Source organism: Balaenoptera physalus (assembly GCF_965194825.1).
Source record: "Balaenoptera physalus genome assembly, chromosome: 17".
Taxonomy (NCBI): domain Eukaryota; kingdom Metazoa; phylum Chordata; class Mammalia; order Artiodactyla; family Balaenopteridae; genus Balaenoptera; species Balaenoptera physalus.
This window is the reverse complement of record NC_138895.1, coordinates 33,809,912-33,830,962: the sequence shown is the minus strand read 5'-3', so window position 1 is coordinate 33,830,962 and position 21,051 is coordinate 33,809,912. Positions and strand designations below refer to the sequence as shown.

At 35.0% G+C, this 21,051-nt stretch overlaps 1 long non-coding RNA gene across 1 annotated transcript; it reads left to right on the top strand.

The window, feature by feature from the left end:
- The first annotated feature begins 575 nt into the window (after nt 1-575).
- On the top strand, nt 576-20,833 carry LOC309647082. The gene is made up of 2 exons (XR_014255777.1): nt 576-3,832; nt 4,574-20,833. It is a non-coding gene; the product is annotated as an uncharacterized lncRNA (long non-coding RNA).
- The last annotated feature ends 218 nt before the right edge of the window (nt 20,834-21,051 follow it).

The following is a 21,051-nucleotide window of genomic DNA, read 5'->3' as shown; positions in this document are numbered from 1 at the left end:
AAAGCACATGAAAAGATGCTCAACACCACTAATTATTAGAGAAATGCAAATCAAAACTACAATGAGGTATCACCTCACACCAGTTAGAATGGGCATCATCAGAAAATCTACAAACAACAAATGCTGGAGAGGGTGTGGAGAAAAGGGAATCCTCTTGCACTGTTGGTGGGAATGTAAATTGATACAGCCACTATGGAGAACGGTATGGAGGTTCCTTAAAAAACTAAAAATAGAATTACCATATGACCCAGCAATCCCACTACTGGGCATATACCCAGAGAAAACCGTAATTCAAAAAGATACATGCACACGAATGTTCATTGCAGCACTATTTACAATAGCCAGGTCATGGAAGCAACCTAAATGCCCATCAACAGACGAATGGATAAAGAAGTTGTGGTACATATATACAATGAAGGATTACTCAGCCATAAAAAGGAACGAAATTGAGTCATTTGTTGAGACGTGGATGGATCTAGAAACTGTCATACGGAGTGAAGTAAGTCAGAAAGAGAAAAACAGATATCGTATATTAATGCATGTATGTGGAACCTAGAAAAATGGTACCGATGAGCCAGTTTGCAGGGCAGAAGTTGAGACACAGATGTAGAGAACAGACATATGGACACCAAGGGGGGAAAACTGTGGTGGGGTGGGGATGGTGGTGTGCTGAATTGGGCAATTGGGATTGACATGTATACACTGATGTGTATAAAATTGATGACTAATAAGAACCTGCATTATAAAAAAACAAACAAAACAACTAATACTAAACTTTCATTGGGTTATTTGTATGGAAATATGTTAATATAAATGTTTCAGGCATTACATGAAATTTCTAAAAATCTTATGTTCTGGTATAATGTTATAAGTCATAATCCTAGTTATTACTTTAAAATGTATATCTCAGAAATAACTAATTTTCTTGTCAACTGCATTATTATGAACTTTCATCAAATCTTTAACTGTGGTCATTTTTAAGTCTTTTGTCATTTACAGACAGTTCTGGGTGTACTCTGATGCTTTTGCAAATATGTTCCTATAAAAGGGTTTCATCTTCAAGAAGTTCATGGAAAAGACTCTGACAAGCACAGGTTTCTGGTAACTGACTGTACTCCTGAACTGAATGAATAAGCATTTTCAGAACTCTAATGAAAAACTGATGAACTCATAAAAGTGCTAACAAAAGATCAAGATGAAAAAAAAAATTAATTACATGGGACTGAGTGAACTGATGAGGATGAGTATAATTTTTGTGACTTTCTGTTTGAATTAAAAAAAAAAAAATCCCACAAGGACTCAGAGGCAAAGAATATACAAATCAATTTTCACTGCAAAGTAAAGGAGCTGTTACAGTGGAGGATTACTGGACTGAATGTCAATATTATGACATAGTATGAGTGTGTTTCATGTTTGGTAATTGCAATCATTGTTGCTTTTGTTGTGGTCATCCATGTACAATGCTTGGTGTCAGTCTATTTATCTCTTGTAAAAATAAAATACAGTGTGTGTGTGTGTGGAAAAAAATAAATAAAATAAAATAAAATAAAATACAGTGTGTGTGTGTGAATAAATAAATAAATAAATAAATAAAAATAGCTTATGTTTTGCCCCAAAGTCACCAAAATGTGATGAAAGGAAAGGAGAAAAGGTAGGCTTAAGCTACCTGATTCTCTCCTGGGATCAAAAACTCTTTTGGGATTCCAGTCAGTTACTTCTTTTGGCGCACTTTAGTGCATAAAGGAGTTACTGCATCTTGTTAGAGAGAACAATTTTTCTATCTCTCTGATTACTCCTAGTACATTGGCTTGTTTTGTACTCTGAATAAAAGTGTTGTAGCCTATATTATGCCAGGTTCCCATTGGCTGCAGTACTTTGCCAATTTCCCACTGAGCAATGTAATCTCAACTTTTTTCCGTCAATAAGCGATCACAGGTTGGAGAAACTCACTTGTTAATTTGCACTAGTGGTGATACGGACTATTGAAAATTACCACATTTTATATATTAGAAGATATCTAAGAAAACATGATTAATACTCACTAAATATATTTTTTCTGAGAAACTGCTTACTTTGAATTATTTACATAAATGTCCTTTGCACTCACTGTACCATGATAGTGAAATATCACCAAGTTTTAGTAACACTTTAAATCATTTAATCTTTTCTAAGCAATGGAGTGAGACACTCATTTCTTTTCTTAGCAATTGGGCAAGACATTGTGTATTTGTTTTCTCCAACAGAGCAAGGACAGGAAAAAGATTTAAATTCTACTTATAAGGGAAACTTCATTTTAAATGAAAGTCATTAAACACTGAAATAAGGATTGGGAAAGGTCAAAATAGAACAAAGATGTGTTTTAACTAGAGAATAGACTATCTCCTGGAAGGATTCAGTTATGGTTCAAGGACCATCAATTCCTATAAATTTAAAAAGTCTTAGTCTGCATCAACATATTAAAAGATGGTCTATTCATACCTCTTCAATTTATAGGCAAGGAAACTGAGAGAGAAGGATAAAATGACTTCTACTGAAATTAGAATTCATGGGTCAGACTTAAATTTTTCAACTTGGGAAATACATTTTCACAGCTATGGTTGACAAAAATAAATAAAATAAACAAAAACATGTTACTTGAGGTTTGGGGAACATAGGTTGAAGAGTTAATGAAAGCTCAAATAACACTGCTATATCACTCACAAAAATATTGAAGTTATATTTCTGTCCTTACCCTTTTCTCTTTATATAAAATTACTCCTTTTGTATCACTCTATGAACCTGTATTCTACAGAGACCTGATTATATAACCAGTGGCACAGCTTGCTTAGATTTCAGAGTTTGTATTAAATAAAAAGGACTTTGAACTCCATATTTAGGGATATATGAAAGAAACACAAATTTCAAATGTGTACCTCCTCAAGTTTTGAAATTAACTTTTAGAACTAGGCCAAAGGAGTTGATTTTGTCTCTAATTAGATGGATGGGTTCCTAGAAGAGTTAGCAATGAGTCATCCAATCTAAATTTGAATTCATGCTGTTATTTGGATTAAAGATAATTCAGACTGCTATCAAAGGATTCATTTAATAAGGGCTTTTTAAGTAAAATTCACAGCAATGAAAATAGGAAAATATATAGAAAAAAATCTAAAAATATGCATTTATTTTATGGCAAAATTGTACAAGGAGAAACATAAGGTATTTTAACATGTAAGACTAAAATAATAATAACAACAAGATAAGAAAATGGTGTTTTCACTACAAAAGTGAGAAACTGACAAGAAGAAAACATTGGGTCAAAGTTTTGATATACATAAAGTTACATATGTATACTGTTAAAAACAAGAAATCAGGTCCAAAATGGAGTTGCTTATGCTAAGCCCTACATCACCAAACCAAGACTTCATTACAGTTTCTAGTCTCTCAGAAATGAAATCTTAAACCAGTCAATCAGGAATCTCTTGATCAGCACTAGTTAGGTCATCTGCCTGATAGATTCCTGCTACGCCTTAAAGGAAAGTAAACTTCCAGTAACCAACCTGCCTTTTTGACTAGTGCAACTTCCTTGTTCCTCCTCCTTTCTGCCCATAAAAGTCTTTCATTTTATACAACTCCTCGAAGCTCCTTTCTATCTGCTAGATTGCATGCTGCCTGATTCTAATGAATTTTTGCTGAAATAAACTCAGAAGTTCTAATATGCTTCAGTTTATCTTGTAACAGCTCTGATGTCAGAAGAGGGAACCAAAGAAGACCCTGACAGCCTGCAGGAGCAATGAACAACCAGATAGAGGTACCTGTTGAGCCCCTTGAGTTCGTTGCTTTCTGGAGGTGATGGGTAAGTCCCTCTCAAATCGTAGGTCTGTAGCTTTTGCATTAGGAGCTTTCAAACTTTATTTGAACATTTCTTTTTCTGGACTGAGTCCAGAAATCAGCCAGAGTTGAACTGCATTTGACTTAAAAACCAGACTGGGTACAAGTTAAGCTGAGCTGGACCCAGTGTAAGGCCTTGGGTGAATAAAAATTTATTTTAAAGCTGAACAAGCATGATTACCTTACCAAAGATAATCTTGAATTACAGTGGCCTTAGTGGAGAACTTCTAACCTAGATAAGATTACCCATTTATGAGATGTCCTAGAGAAAAAGGGGTCTCAGCAAAGCACTCACCATAAAGTGTGGAGGGAAATTACTTTTTCTCTACAGTTTATGGTGACTAAGATGAGACCCACTGGGACACCCCACTCACACCAGAGCCTGCAGACAGTGGGAAAACTGGCAGAAACTGGCAAAGGGTGAGAATTCTTACCAAAGCTTTTCCAGATTTCTATCTGTGGTGCTTGGTCAAGAAAGGGTGCTTTTGTGACCACCTAGAGGGGTGGGATAAGGAGGGTGGGAGGGAGGGAGGCACAAGAGGGAAGAGATAAGGGGACATATGTATATGTATAACTGATTCACCTTGTTATAAAGCAGAAACTAAAACACCATTGTAAAGCAATTATACTCCAATAAAGATGTTTTAAAAAAAGGAAAAAGAAAGGAAGGTAAAACTTCACTTTGTCCCTTCCTTTCCAAATTCAGGTTGACAGGCTGTTGGAGGAGATCATCAAGAGAACATGACTTCTGGTGACCCCAGAGTTTGACACGGGCAATGAATGGCTCCTCATACCTTTTCCTGTCCTTGGAATGTATGGTTGGCCCATCATTCCCACAGTGGGAACCTTTTTCAAGGACGCAACCTTGAGAGAAATGTGTTGTTGAGACCATCTGGGCAGTGTTCTTGACTGAACCCAGTTAAGGCCTCTATGTAAACTTTTAAGATTCTGGTGGGTGAGGGCAGATATCTACTCAACTTATAGCCACTAAAGGCAACCCTTGTATGTAAGTTCCTTTGCTTAATAAACCTTCCACCTACCTATCTGGAGTGATCTGCCTCTTTCTTCAGTCTCTCCCTGCCCTCCATGTAGGGGAGGCCAGTTTTAGATTTCACCTGGAAGCTCCCAAGTTTTCAAACCAACAATTGGTAAGAAAGCCAAGAGACAAACAAATAAACAAACAAAAAAGGGGGTCTTATAAAAGAGGCATGTGGTGGGGAGGAATCCCAAGTTGGTCATCAACCTCTGTGTAAGGAGGGGTGGCCCATACACTAGATGCTTGTGGACCACTGCGTGAGTATGGGACACCCTATAAAAGCCAGCTGGTTTGATGTACTTGTTTGAGGAACTGCTGCAAATTAGGGAAATGAATGGTTACACAGTGGGTTGGCTTCTACTGTGAGCAGGTCTGTGACCACTGATGCTTAACTAGAGGCTGATACTCAAGTTAGAAAGTTGGAAGAAGAGCCGAGGTTAGAGAAGGATGTGCAGTTATCTCTGCTAGCTTCAGGGCTGGCAGACAAGGTGGGAGAGCAGGATAATAAATTGAAGACCCTAACATGCCATTTTGCAAAGCTAAGGAGGGAACAATCTGCTGCGAATTACTGTCTGAGTACTTGTGACAAAGCACTGATTGGGATGTTAAGCACTGACAAAGCCTGATTGGGATGCTAAGAGGTGGGATCCCTAGGAAAGTGAGGAGAGTGAAGGGGAGGATGTTGTGGTGATTGACAGTAAACACCCCATGCTAAAGGAAAGCAAAAGCACAGTAATAACAACCCAACCAGCAGGGAAGCCTCAATTCAGGAAACATTCAAGATGAGAGACTATATTCCTGTTGAGCTTATTGTTATAACTGCCAAGTTCCAGCAAAAGTATCCAGGCACAGTTGGTACAGCTATGGGATATGGAGTGGGGCAGTGAGGAAGGGTGAAGGTGAGGATATAGCACTTGTCTGACAAGCAGTAGGTAAGAAAATGAACATTATCACACAGCCTGACCTTAGGCAGCACCTGCATGGAGCTGGGGGGAGGGAGGAGGAAAGCAGTGTTCAAGGTACTCACTCCCTTATAGATTGGATTATTCTAGCCTGCAGGGAGATTTGGACCAATGAGAGGGATCTCCCTGGCCATGTGGGACCCTAGAAATCTATAGAGGAGGTACAACAAATTCTTAGGGAGTTAAGAATGAGACAGGCCATCTATGACCCTGTCTTTGAAGTACCTGATCTGGCCACATTCACTGCAGGAATGAAAGCCAGATACTTCAATCCCCAGCACCTGGTGTAGGATGCTGATATCCATGGTAAGCTCAGTTATGGGATGAGACATTTATGATGTGAGTGACCATTGCTGATCTGAGGTAAATTGACAAATCCCTAGGTACATGTATGGGCTGCAGGAAAGACCCAAGACAGAGAGAGAGCTAGAAAAACCAAAGACTATCCTAATCAGCTGTAAAGGGTCTGGCCAACTTTAAAAATTTTTAATATGCCTTAGTTCATCTCTTAACATTTTACATATATCTATATGTATCTATATATAGCTATAAATATGTATACATAAATACTCATAGTTTGTGTGTGTGTATGTACAGATTAAATTCTGTTCATTCTAATTCTCATCATGTGTCAATTTTCTCACTGAGACTTAAATTTTAAATTACTAGGACATTCTTATTAACCAACAATGTTTCTAATCAGGCTATGACTTCTGGTCACTTAATCTTTTCCTGCATAAAACATTACTAATAATTGTATAAGGTTCACAGTTTGAATATAAAAGAATACTGAAAATCTAGTCTTCTAACCACTAACACACAAAAAAACCTCCAGGGATATTGCTCAGCAAATAAAAAATAAAGAAACATTTCAGTTGTTTCACAATGTTTCTCATTTTGAAATTTTTGATAACTGCAAAGGGAAATAATTATTTCTTCACTATTTACATTTCACACCCACAAATGTTAATGAAAATGGCACTTGGGAAACAAATGCCAAATTTGCCTCTAGTGTTGCTGGAACCCCCAAAGTGGCTAGCTGAAAATATTCATACATGATGACATGGTAAATAAATCTCATTGGTAAATAACTCCATAGCTGAGTAGCTGATTTGCACTAGCAAATTCTAATTATGTTAATTAGTTTCCTTAGCATCCCCCATGGAAATATAGACCTAATTCAAGATCATAGGGGTCAAGTGATGAACTAGTTAACCATTTCAGGTTATGTACTTTAGTTACTGCTTTTTTTCCATATAACACTATATTGAGATGCCATTCATATAATGTATTTGCTTTTGAATCACATGGAATTGACCTATCGCCATAGTAAGATTTGAAATTACACAATTCAGAATTTCCAGTATTTATTTCAGGGCTGCCACTAGTTATTAAGGCTCCCCCTAGCTCCAACATGTTACTAATATGAACATTTTCTCAAGGGATAATTATGACCTCTCAGATACCAACAAGTCTATAATGGAATTATAATAAATACATGTAAGTAAAAATGTGTATTTCATTAATTGAGACCCAAATGTTCTTAACTCTAAATACTTTTGCTTTAAATTAACAAACATTTATTTTATTTAAAAGTCAATATCTTTTTTCCTGAGGAGTATCTGGTATATAAAAAACTTATTTTGGCTAAATATTAGAAATATTTTTATTTATAGCTGGTGATGGAGTTTTCAGTGTGCTGATAACAATATAAAAATTATAAAAGCATAGCCCAGTCTCTCGGCTTTTAAAAACTACTTAAAATATATGCATTCTCTGTCTATGATGAATGTTCTTCTCTTCCCATCCCCCTCCCAACCCTACATCCTCCCTCTGTTATTCTTATAGGGACTGTGTAGACAAGAAATCTCCATATAGAAGGATCATGGTATAAATGTTCAAGTTGTGGTGCCTCAATGTCACAGTCTTCTTCACTGGGGAAGATTTTCTAAAGCTGCTTTCTTAGAATATCATAGAACTTCAGAGGTGGAGGAGATCTTCAATGTCAATTAGTCCAACCCCTTCCTGGTTCTTGATTTTCATCTTCAACAGTTCATGATACAGAATATCTCACCTACCAAGATTCCACTTCTGGATAGTTTGATTCTCAGTTTTCTTCTCAAATTTTGAAATTAAAATCCCTAAGTTTTTCATCCATTGGCCTTCTGAGGCAACTTTTTAATAAAAGGCAAGAAAAAGGCAGATAGTGTAGGAAATTTTAAGTGCTGAGAAAGCCCAACAACCCAGGAATGTCAACGGGAGCAGAAAAAAGCCCCAAGAAAGGAAGATCTCTCTAGCTAAAAGATCAAAAAAGGGCTGCCTAGCAAAACAGTAAGCTTTTAGACAATAACCTATCTACTCCAACCAAACACTCCAGAGAAAACTATGGCTATACCCTATCCTCTGCCAGCAAAGGCCAAGTGAAGAATATTGACTTGTGGAGTCAGGATTTTCATCCCTGCCTGGCAGTAACCAGCACCCACCACAGTGTCAGTGGAGGCCATGTAGAGAACAATACCAGTCTTCCCTCCCTTTCCAGCCAGAGTGGTGTCAGTGCAGGCTTAGTAGGGAGCTTGAATTCCTACCCACATTCAACAATAACAAGGAACGCTATCCCTACTCTGGTCTGTCAATGGAAGCTGAGTAGAGAATATGCACTTGCACTTCCACATGACAACGAGACTGCACCCCTCTTTGTCCACAGACATGGTGTCAGAAGAGACCTATTACATCTTAAGATTTTTTAAAGATCCATAGTTTCATTACATAATACCCAAGATGTCCAGGATACAATTTATTCAGTAAAATCCCTCTTCCTATCAAGAACCAAGAAAATATCAACATGAATAAGAAAAGATAATAAAAAGATACCAACACTGAGATGACAGAAATGGTGGAATTATCTGACAAGAGTTTTAAAGCAGCCATCATAAGAATGTTTAAATTAGCCATAACATACTTATTAGGTGAAAAAAACAGAAAGTCTTATCAAAGAAACAGGAGGTATAAAATAGAACCAAATGAAAATTTTAAATTTTAAATTGAAAAAGTTGAAATTAAAATTTTTAAATTTTAAATTAAAAAGTTGAAATTTAAATTTTTAAGTTTTAAACATTAAAAAACGTTTTTTAACTCAATGATGGGCATAACATCAGAATGGAGAGGACAGAGGAAAGAATCTGTGAACTTGAAAACAGAATAATAAAAATTACCTAAATTGAGCAATAGGTAGAAAATAGACTGACCAAAGTTAAACAGAGTTTAAACAGAGTTTCAAAGCCCTGTGAGACTATAACAAAATATCTAATATTAACACAATTTGAGTCTCAGAAGTAGAGGAGAAAGAGGGAAGGCCTAGAAAAGTAATGAAAGAAAATAATAGACCCAAATTTCCCAAATTTGACAAAAAGACATAAGCCTACGGATTCAATAAGCTAAACAAACCACAAACAAGATAAACTCAAAGTAATCTGTGCCAAGACATAGCATACTCAAATTTCTGACAACTAAGGACAAAGAAAAAACTGGAAAACAGTCAGAGAGAATACCTTACCTACAGTGGAAAAGCTATTGAATGACAGATCATTTCTCACCAGCTACAATCATGACCAGAAGAAGTAGAAAAACATGTTCAATGAAAGTATTCTTAAGAAATGAAGGAGAAATCATAACATTCCCAAATGAAAGAAAACAAAGAATTTGTCACCTGCATACTTACTTTAATGAATAACTAAATGAAGTTTTTGAAACAGAAAGGAAATGATGAAGGAATCTTGGAACATCAGGAAGGAAGATAAAACAATGGTAAAAGTAAAATTTGGGGTACATAGACTTTTCTCCTTTTGAGTTTTCTAAATTGTGTTTGACAATTCAAGCAAGACATTTAAAATTAAGAATTACTAACAGAACTGAACATGTATATTTATTGAAAATCTACACACACAAAAATCCAGTTTTTTTAAAAAAATTCAAACTTAGGAAATAGCTTAACTTGAAAAAACTAAAATGTTGAAGTAAGAGATCTCTAAGTCTGGGAGCAATAAAATATAGTATTGCAGTTCAGTTGAATCATAAATATTTAGAAAAGGAGTAAAGAGTTAAAATTTAGTGACTGATAGTGTAAAGAAATTGTCGGGTTTGGAGGATGCTAAGATGGCTAACGGCTGATGTGAGAAAGGCTGAAAAAGACATTCAGGCTATACACTTGCAACTATTAGTTGTAACCTGAGATTCAGTTTCCTGAACTTTAAAGGAGCTGTGCCAAACAATTTCAAAGATTCCCTAAAATTCTAAGATTCTAAGTTTTGTCTCCCACTGAATGGAAAGTGTCACCTAGTAAAATGGCTGCTGATTTTGTGAGTATATAGGTATGCATAGGTGTTGCGGAAGTAAGTTCAGTTACAACTTAAAAAAGGAAAGGTTATTTAAACTAGTGATGAATCACGATAATGAATGCATCTACCTCCCTCCCTCTCCACAGGCTCTTTCCTAACAACAGCTTATCAGTCATGATCTAGTCTCTAATAGTTGTATGCTGGATGAACTGGCTCTCAAGAGTCAATTGTTAAATACTGAGGAATTTTGCACGGCAATTGTTAAACCACTGGTAGCATGAAAGTGGCCATGGTGAGAGTCTTTACAGCACAGAAATGGGCAAACATTACAAAACAGAGCATTTTATTCATAGAACTGTTTACCAGCCCACCACAGAACAGTAATTCTCCTTTCATAGGCTATAAACTTATTCATATTCTGGCCACTGCCGGCCTCATCTCTCACCTCATCTCTCACCTTCGACATCTCTCCATTCTCCCATATTAAACCCTTCAACAATACTTAAAATGTGCAGATCCACAAATACTCTGTGCTCCTGCCTAGAACACCCCCTACCATCACCAACACCACCATCCCTAACTCGGTGCATCTACCATCATCACTAGGCCCTCGATAGCCACATTCTACTCTATTTTTGCCTAGATAATTCCTTCTTGTGCTTAGATTCCATCCCCTCTAGGAACTCCCTCTGCCTCAGTTGACTGTGTTAAGTATGGTCTGTATTCTTCCATACTACTCAGCATCATCTTTATATAACATGTTACATTGTGTTGAAATTCCTTGTTTACTTCTCTGTGTCTCTAACTAAAGGATAAATCCCTTGGAAATAGAAAGAGAGAGAGTTTGTGATTTAACATTGCATCCCCAGCTTATTTGCAGTAGAGGGCACATAGTGATTGTTGAAAAATTGTTTTTGAGTAAAAACTTTATTAACAAATTCCAGACCAGTATTTGCTTCTCAGTTTCATTATCTTCCATGGAAAATGTTTCCAATTACCTGAATGGGATAGGTTGGAAAATAAGATTTGCTATATGGAAACTCACTTTAAATTCATTAGCACAAATATATTTCATAAAGTGAAATATGGTTCATTAACTACAGATAAATGGAATATTGCCTGCCATATCAGTAAACAAAGGATGTCACAGACATCAATGATTGCAGCCACCACTGGATGGTAAGTTGGTGAGCCCTGAGGGGACTCAGGAAAGAAAGAGTACCTGCCACCTAGCAGCCATCAGACTGCAGCCACTCCCTATGGTGAACCCTGAGAAAACTTAAGATGTGAAAACACAGGATCCTGGCGTCAGATAGCTGAGGTGCATATCAAAGGAATGATTTCAGTGAACCCAGACTCTTGTATCTTCCCATACATAGAAAAGCACTATATGCCTTAACTTGGGGTATTTGGTTTTCTTTAATTAACAATAATATTTTGATGTTCCCTACTACCTGCCCTTTGTTGCAAAACTCCTATATATCCTAGCTCCCCCCTCGCCTTCTCAAAGCAGTTCTCTCAGGGTTACTTGAGATGCTGCCTCCTGGGCTTGAAGTCCTAAAAATTCCTGCCGAATAAAACATAACTCTCAACTTTTAGGTTGTGAATAATTTTTTAGCTGACACTACATATGCTTGCATATATACATATATATCCTTAGTACATATTTATAGATAAAGCTCTGTCTATTTATCTTTAATAATTTTTAAACAGTGTTCATCATAATTAACATTATGATTATTGGTGCTTTAGTTATTTTGCATTTCCCTGGCACCAAACACTACAGTGCTGGGTGCAGTACCTCTGAGCATATTCTAATTGTTTTCCATCTGTCTGTCAAGATATTTCTCTACTGCTCATCACTGCTCTCCCTGGGCATATACATGATTTTTAAGAAAAAAAAAATTAATAACATTTTCCTAGAGGAAATTGAGTATAATGTAAAAGCTCTCAGTCTGATTTATCCCTAAGTGTTCCAAAGCTCTATTATTCCAAGAAACAAAACAGAAAAGAATCCAACTTTCAAATTTTCCCTGATGTCCGAGAACATTCTTAATGTTTTGTTTGCAGAAGACACACTCACAAATGTGCTGGAATAAAATATGTTTTGCATCAGGTAGTTCTCTTTGTTTGCTTTTGTTTTGTTTCATTACTGATTATCTTCTTTTACCCTCATTTTTGTGGTGCCCTTAAATACTCCTTTTATTCATCTTTCATGAAAGCATTTTTCTCGGGAGATCTCTTTATTTTGTGTCTGATTTTGTGTCTATTTATTTTTGGCTGATTGGAAATGGATATCCTAAGATTCATTTACTGAGACTGTGCTCAGCTTTAATAGTCAAAAATACCTCAGCAACACTGTGATAAATAGACCTCACCTTTATATTTTAATTTATGCTGGCGTTGCTTGCAATGAATAAGTCAAAAGGTCATTCAAAACAGCACCTCTAGTTAATGAATTATGATCTATGAATGAAAATTAACAATAACCATACAATAATTATGCACCAATAAAAACTGCCATGGAATTTTGCTATCATAAAGGGCATGGGAATAGTTTCCCCAGTCAATTATAATGAATCAGGATTAGAGAATTTTAAGATAAGAATCTTGAATCTAATTGAGTACTCTAATATGCTAACCTTAAAAGATGCTTATTATTACTACATTAATCACTAACTACTTGACCTGGCTAGCACCCTACCAGGCACTTTTTCTAAGGTTTCTTTTTTAATTTTACAATACCATGAGACAGATATCACCATTTTACACATTTTAGAACTCCTTTTGACCAAGGTCACAAAATAAACAACGGGTCTTGCAACCAGGTCTTGCAACAGGTCTTCCAAGATGCAAAGCCTGTGCTTTTCCTATTATCCTGTGGTTCCTAATCAGTAATATCTGTTTTCACTTAATGAATAACAGAGTAACAGTAAAAGATGCTGATTTTCTTAAAAACTCCCCATATACTCAAAAAAAGCTTGTCAGACTGGATTAAAAAAGCAAAACCCAACAATATGTTGTCCAAAAAAGATATACTTTAGATTCCAAATGTACAAGTAGATTGAAAATAAAAGGGTAGAAAAACATATAAAATGCAAACAGTAACCATAAGAGAGCTGTAGTGGCTATATTAACTTTAGACAAATATGTTTTAAAATAAGAAATATTATGAGACAAAGGATACTTTATAATGATAAAAGCCAGGGATGTATAACAATCATAAATGTATACACACCTAAGAATAGATTATCTAAATACAGAAGCAAAAACTGAAAAAATTTAAAGGAGAAATAGATAATTGAAAAACAATAGTTGAATATTTCAATAACCCACTCTCAATAATTGAGATATCATCTACATAGAAGAGGAGAAGGATAGGGAGGGGGAGGAAGAGAAAGAGTAGAAGGAAGAAAAGAAATTTAAAAATTCCGGTCAGAAATGAAGAAGTAAAAATGTCTTTATTTGCAGGTTACTCAATATGTAGAAAACTCCAAGGAATTCACAAAAGTACTAGAATTAATGAATGAGTTTTGCAAGGTCACAGGATATAAGATCAAAGTACAAGAATCAACTGTATTTCTACATACTACCAATAAACAATCTGAAAGTGAAATTAAAAATAATTGCATTTGCAATAACGTCAAAATGAACAAAATACGTAGGAATAAATTTAACAAAAGAGAGCAAAGTTTATAGACTGAAAACTGCAAACCATTCCTGAGAGAAATTGAATAAGATCTAAATAAATGAAGAGTCATTCCATGTCCATACAGTAGGAGACTCAATATTATTAAAGGACAATCTTTCACATGTTCATCTATAGAAACAACTCAATCTCTGTTAAATTACACCAGGTTTTTATGGAGAAATTGCCAAGCTACCCTAAAATTTTATGAAAATGCAAAGGACCTATAAGTGCCAAAGCAATTTTGAAAAAGAAGAAAAAGTTGGAAAACTTAAACTGCCCAATATCAAAATTAACAATACAGTTAACAATAATCAGGACAGTGTGAAATCAGTATACAGATTGGCATTAACATCAGTAGAAGAGAAATGAGTGTCCAAAATAAATCCTTGTATTTATAATCGATTGATTTTCAACAAAGATGTCAAGGCGATTAAATAGGAAAAGAACAGTCATTTCCTATGATGCCAGGGAAATTTGATATCCATATGTAAATAAATAAACTTAGATCCTTGCTTTAAACCAGACACAAAAATTAACTCAAAAGAATGTTCATCAATGGATGAATGGATAAAGAAGATGTGGTATATATATATAATGGAATATTCTTCAGCCACAAAAAAAGAAGGAAATCTTGCTGCTTGTGACAACATGGATGGACATTGAGGGCATTATGCTCAATGAAATAAGTAAGACAGAGAAAGACATATCATGTGTGGTCTTAATTATATGTGTTATCTAAAACAAAAAATAAACAAAACAAACAAAAAAACAAGCTCATAGATACAGAGAACAAATTGGTGGTTGACAGATGTGGGGCTGGGGTTGAAATGAGTGAAGAGTCAAAAGTTACAAATTTCCAGTTATAAAATAAATAAGTCCTGGGGATGGGGTGTAATGTACAGCATGGTGACTATATGTACTACATATTTGAAAGTTGCTAAGAGTAGATCTTAAAAGTTCTCATCACAAGAAAAAAATTTTGTAACTATGTATGGTGATGGCTGTTAACTAGACTTATTGTAGTAATCATTTCACAATATATACAAATATCAAATTATTATGTTGTACACCTGAAACTAACATAATGTTATTTGTCAATTATACATCAATTTGAAAAAATAACTCAAAAGGATTATAGACCTAAATGTAAGAACTAGAATTTACGAACTAACATAAATTTGGAGAAAAGTTTTATGACATTGGATTAGTAAATATCTCTTAGATACAATCCCAAAACATAAGCAACAAAAGAAAAAGAATTTCATTAAAACTTAAACCTTTTGCACTTCAAAAGACACCATTAACAAAATAAAAAGGCAAGCCAAAGCCTGGAATGAAATATTTGCCCATCATAAAACTGATAACAGACTTGTATACAGTATACACATAACAGGAAAACAACAAAACTTACAAAAGAACAAAGGCTTAAATAGACATTTCACATAAGTAAATACATGCCTGACTAATAAGAACATGAAAGATACACAAAATCAGTACACATGGGGAAATGCAAATTAAAACCACAATGAGATACCTCTACACACTAACCAGAATGGCTATAATCAAAAAGACAGACAATAACAACTGCTGGTGAGACTGTGGAAAAACTAAAATCTTCATGCATTGCTAATGGGAATGTAAATACAAACGATATAACCATTTTGGAAAACAGTTTGGAAGTTTCTTAAAAAGTTAAATCTAAATTTATCATATGGTTTTGCAATTCTGTTCTTAAGAATCCACCAAAGGAAAATTAGAGCATATGCCCCACAGAGTTTTGTATGACAAAGTTCATAGATGCATTATTCATAATAACCAATAACTTTAAAAGAATCCAAATGTCCACTAATTGGGAAATGAACAAACAAAATGTGCTGTACCCATACAATGGAATACTATTCAGCAATAAAAAGGGAAAGAAATACTGACACATGCTACAACATGGTTGAACCTCAAGAACATTAGAAGCCAGTTGCAAAAGACTACACATTGTATGATTCCATTTATATGAAATACCAAGAAAGAGAAATTTACAGAAAAAAGCAGATCACTGATTGCCTGGAGCTGGTGGAGTATAAGTAGAGATTTATAACAGGCTTAAGATAAATTTAGGAGGTGGGGAAAACTAAAACTGTATTGAGGTGGTAGTTTTACACTCTATAAATTCATTAAAAAATCACTGAATTATATACTAACAGTGGGTGAACTTTATGGTATATTTCAATAAAGCCATTAAAAAATACTAAATGAGCAAGGTTCTTCAACCTTGGTCTCACATTTGAATCACTTGGATAGTTTTAAGATATACTCATGTCTGGGGCCCATTGTCTGATATTCTGGTTTAATATTCTTAGGATCAGGGCATCAGGAATTTTTTTAAGCTGTTCAGGTAATTCAAATGTCCAGTCAATGGTTGAGAACTCCTACAATAAAGCTTGTTCTTCCTTGAAGCCTTAATATATGGTATTCCAACTCTCTATCAATTTATTTAACAATTTATTGAACATTCATTACATCCCAGGCACAGTGTTTGACACTGAGGAGACAGAAAATAAAGAAGACCTCATCTCTGTCTCCATGGACTAATGTACAAGAAAGAGGTACAATCCAATCATTATAACAGTATGATAAATTTTATAACAAAAGTAAGTACAATGTTAGTGGAAGTGCAAAGAAAAGAATAATCAATTCTGAACAATGAAAGAAAAGGTGAAATGAAAGAAAAGCTTAAGAGATAATGGTTCTTAATCCTGGAAGATTAAAAGGAAAGAAAATGGCAGGCAAAAATATACAAAGCATAGAGTATTGAAGGAAAAGCTGAAAAATTGGGGAAAGAAAAAAAACACTGAGAGAACCTATAAAGGAGGGCAAAGTGAAATTACAGAGCATATCATAAGCCGTACAGGGGGAAGCCACTGAATGAAAGGCCTTTAGAAAGAGCACTCTACCAGCATAATAAATAATGAATTAGAAGATTTCCACTTCTGGTCAAGATGGAGCAACAAGAACCAAATACACACACGCATACACACACACACACACCTGTAAAAAAACAAAAACTGTACAAAATATATAAAACCATAGTTTTCAGGACAACAGAGATCAGGCAACAAAAGACAGGTATCCCTGAGAGAAGGGAAACAAATGAGATGAGCTCAATTATTGCAACAGCTACTGCCTTGAGAAGGTTCTAGTTCTTAGTTTAGGGATTAGTAACCCAGGTAGAGTCCAGCAGACTTCTGAGCTGAGGAGACGATGCCACGAGTCTGAGGAGAACAATGTGGATCAAGTTTACAGGCAAGAGTACTAGAGAGAAGAAACTTGCACAGAGAGAGAACTCGAAATCTACAGAGTGTCCTCTTAGGATTCCTGCTAAGTACTGACCAGTACATGCATATAGGAGACTAACTAAAGCTGGGAAGAAATCACCAGGAAGGATGATAAAAAGGAATATTCAGTGCTCTCATATGGCTGGGAATATTGTCTATTCCCACCAGGTAGACTGGAAAAACTCTTGAGGAATTAGGTAGAGTACACAGGAGGTATCTTAGTAGTGGGGAATAATTAGCCTTAGACTAAACACTGCTCTGACCTCACAAGAAAGACCCAAACAGATCAAACTGCTTTCCATAATATTAACTGTGTCATACAGCAGTGTTCAAGAATATATATAGACATACAAAAATAGACAATACCCAACAAGGTAAAATTTACATTGTCTGGAATCCAATAAAAATCACCAGGCATTCAAAGAATTATGCAAATATGACCCATTCTGAGAAGATAAATCAGTTGATCAAAACTGACCAAGAACTGACACAACTATTATTGCAGACAAGGACATTTAAAACAGTTATAACTGTATCCTATATATTCAGAAAATTAAGATATAAAAAAAGACTCAAATTGAACTACTAGAGATGAAAACTACAATGTCTGAGATGAAGATACACTGGATGAGAGTAACACTGAATTAGAGATTTCAGGAGAAAAGGTTAGTGAGCTTGCAGACATAGCAATGGAAACTCTCCAAAATGAAACACACAGAGAAAAAAATGATTTTAAAAACTGAAAATTGCATCTGTGAACTGTGGGACCACTTCTAGTGACCTAGTATAACTGGAGTTTCCAAAATGATGAAGGACAAAGAAAGAAAGATTTTAAAACTTCCACTTTTTATGAATTCCAAGAAAGAATTTTCCAAGAAAATTTTCCAAATTGTTAAATTTTCCAAGAAGAAAAACAAAAATGAAGAACAAGAAACATAAATCATATTATACCAAGACACATCATAATCAAACTCCTCAAAACCTGTGACAATGACAAATCTTAAAAGCAACCAGAAAAAAAAAAAGATACTTTACATATACACACAGAGAAACAGAGAAAAAGATTTTTTGTAAAAAACAAAGCAAGTGAGAAGATAGTAGAGCAACATTTTTAAGTACAGAAAAAAAGTATATGGTCAAAAAAACAGGAGAAAGGATAATCTTTTCAAAATTTGGGTACTCAAATGCAAAAAAATGAACTTTGATACATACTTCAAAATTAACTCAAAATGATCATAGATCTAAATGTAAAACCTAAAACTATAAAATGTGTAAAATCAGAAGATAAAATCTTTACATTCTTGTATCAGGCAAAGATTTCTTAGAAATACCAAAAGCATGATCCATAAAAGAAAATATTGACAAAGTGGACTTCATCAAAATTAAAAAGTTCTGATCTTCAAAAGACAGCTTTAAGAGAATAAAAAGACAAGCCACAGACCAAGGGAAATTATTTACAAATTGTATATTCAATAAAGAACATATATCCAGAATATATATTAAAAAAAGTAAAACCTCATTGTTCAATAAGAAGATGACATACAACCAAATTTATAAAAGCCTTTAACAGATATTTCACCAAATGGCAAATAAGCACATGGAAAGATGCTCAATATCATTAGTCATTAGGGAAATGCAAATTAAAACAATAATAAGATACTACTACATACATATTATGCTACCTAAAATAAAAAGACTATTCCAAGTATTTTCAAGGATGTGACAGAACTGGAAATCTTATGCAGATCTGGTTGGAATGCAAAATGGCACAACCACTTTGGAAAACAGTATGGCAGGTTTTTAAAAAATTTAAACATATATCTCCCATATGATTCAGCCATTCTACACCTAGATGTTCCCCCAGGAGAAATGAAAGCTTATGTCTATACAAAGACTTGTGCATGGACGCCCATAGTAGCTTTATTTGTAATGGCCAGAACTGAAACAAACTAAATGAATACCACCAGGTGAATGAACAAAGTGTGGTACATCCATGAAGTAGAATACTACTCAGCAATAAAAAAGAACTATTTATAAACATAGCAACACAAAGAAGCCAGACAAGAAGAATGTGCATTGTGTGATCTCATTTACATAAAACCCTAGAAAATATAGTGCCATAAAGCAGATCAGTAGCTGCCTGGAGATGGGGAAGAGATAACTGGAAGGAATAGAAGGTAAGAAAGGGTCATAAAAGGGCATGAGGAAATTTTTGAGGTGGCGGATGTTGCTCATTATCTTGATTATGGTGATGGTTTCACAAGAGTGAAAAAACTTGTCAAATTATATAGTATAAATATATGTAGTTTGTTGTATGGTAATTATACCTCTATAAAGCTGTTTTATAAAAGAATAATTAAGTAGAGAAGGCATCCAGAGTAGAGGCAGAGGACCATCTAAGAGGCTATTGCAATAGTCCAAGAAATGACTAGGCTGAAGGGGTTGAACAAAAGAGTCGCCTTGGGTGGGAAAAAGAGAGAACTTCATTATTTTGGAATAAACCAGTTTGATGCAGTGGACAGAAAAGTCCAGTCCCTGTGGCTTGGGAAACTGAATAGCCATTAACAAAAATGTGAAATACAGAATGGGAGGGCATTGACTGAGGTGAGGGTTGGAATATGAGTCCAATTTTGGGTGTGAATTCTGTGGATTTAATATCCCTGAGTATTTTTAGCCATACTTCCATACAGTTATTTACTTTATTAGTTTCATTTGCCCTGAGTAATTTAGTATGCTTTTTTCCCATGATCTTCTCCTCCCTTTGTCTATCCTCCCTATCCATTTGAATTTAGATCTCAGAAAAGCAGAATAAAGAAATACAAAATGTATTGAAGCTTCAGATCCTTAATTAAGAACACTTACATCTTTATCTGTATTTAATAACTCATTTAAAAAATATCTATTGATTATGTACTTTGTGTCAGGTACTTATGAAACAATGAAGGAAAGATAGACTTGGTCCCTGTCCTGAGCGAACTTAGAATCTGGTGAAAAAAAAGAGATGTTAAAAGTTAGAGTGTCAAGTGTTATGATAAAGGAAGTACACAGGGTGCTCGCTGAGCATATAGCAAGGTTTTATAAACTGAAAGAAAATTTAGGAAAGGACTTCTTGTAAAACTAACATTTAATTTTAGTCCCAAGTGATGATCAGGAGTTGGCCCAGCTAAGAGAATGCATGAAGATGTTGCAGGAAACAGGAAGCATAAGTGCAAATGCCCTGGAGAAAAAAAGAGAATCTTGAAGAACTAAAAAAGTTTCACACAGAATACAATAGGGCAAGTGTGCTGGAAAGAGATGATTCTAAAACTTGAGGACTCGAGGAGGGGGAAGGGTAAGCTGGGACGAAGTGAGAGAGTGGCATGGACATATATACACTACCAAATGTAAAATAGATAGCTAGTGGGACGCAGCTGCATAGCACAGGGAGATCAGTTCAGTGCTTTGTGACCACCTAGAGGGGTGAGAAGGGAGGGTGGGAGGAAGACGCAAGAGGGAGGGGTTATGGGGATATATGTGTATGTATAGCTGATTCTCTTTATTATAAAGCAGAAACTAACACACCATTGTAAATCAATTATACTCTAATAAATATGTTAAAAAAATAAAATAAAAAAAGTCAGACACCAGACTTTGTTAATAACTTTGAAATTCTTGAACAGTACATACTTGTTTCATTGATTAACTAGTTGTCCATTTTCAATTCCCTATTACATTTTTTAAAAAGCTAATATTTTAATTCATTGCATGTATTGATGAGAACTTTCCACCTTTCACACTTCTAAATGTTACAAAAGTCTATTGGGAAAAAGGCACAATTATAAATTCAAAGATA